We start from the raw sequence: 601 nt of genomic DNA, 5'->3' as shown, positions 1-601 counted from the left end.
GAGGTAGGGTGCGCGGCTGCTCATGAGTTAAATATAAGTCTCTGACTGTCCTGAACAAAGCGACCGTCCCCTTGGGAAGGGTGACGTCTCCCCAGTAACGTGATTGCTTCTTCGGAAGCAGAAACGTGTAAACGCTATAAAACGCGGCGGCGCGGCGGGCAGCTCAGAGCGTGCGGCGAGACGGAGCTCTCCTCTTCTTCCTCCTCCTCCTCCTCCGCCGCCGCCGCCCCGGAGAGCCGCGCAGCGGGGCAGGGCGCAGGCCCCCAGCAGCGCAGCCTTCCCCTCCGCTCCGCGCCCGCCCAGCCAGCCCCACCGACGGACTCGCGGCTCCGTGAGTAACTTTCCCTCCGCCGCAGCGGCAACTTCCCGGCGGATGAGGAGGGGGTCCCCTTCCCCCGCTCCCCGCTTCTCCCCTCTCGCCGGACCGGCGGGTCGCGGAGAGCGGGTCTGACCACCCCGGGCAGCCGGGGAGGGACCCTGCTTTTTTTTTTTTACCGCTTAAAAAAATAGAGGTGTATTTTTTTCTGGAGGTCCGGGCGCTGCTGCCCGCCCCTCACACCGGGCCGGGGGTGGCCTTGGGTGGGGGGGGGGTGCCAGCTCT

At 66.7% G+C, this 601-nt stretch overlaps 1 protein-coding gene across 2 annotated transcripts in view; it reads left to right on the top strand.

The window, feature by feature from the left end:
- Window positions 1-171: 171 nt before the first annotated feature.
- Window positions 172-601, top strand: part of VIP (vasoactive intestinal peptide) — a 6,996-nt gene continuing 6,566 nt past the window's right edge. The window contains exon 1 of one of the 2 annotated variants that reach the window (XM_010581887.1): window positions 172-331. The gene's annotated coding sequence lies outside the window, so the exon portion shown is untranslated. The remainder of the gene's footprint in view (window positions 332-601) is intronic. The other variant, XM_010581890.1, reaches the window with a different exon arrangement.

Source organism: Haliaeetus leucocephalus, unplaced genomic scaffold, assembly GCF_000737465.1.
Source record: "Haliaeetus leucocephalus isolate CR32 unplaced genomic scaffold, Haliaeetus_leucocephalus-4.0 Scaffold819, whole genome shotgun sequence".
Lineage (NCBI taxonomy): Eukaryota > Metazoa > Chordata > Aves > Accipitriformes > Accipitridae > Haliaeetus > Haliaeetus leucocephalus.
This window is presented reverse-complemented; position numbering and strand designations above follow the sequence as displayed.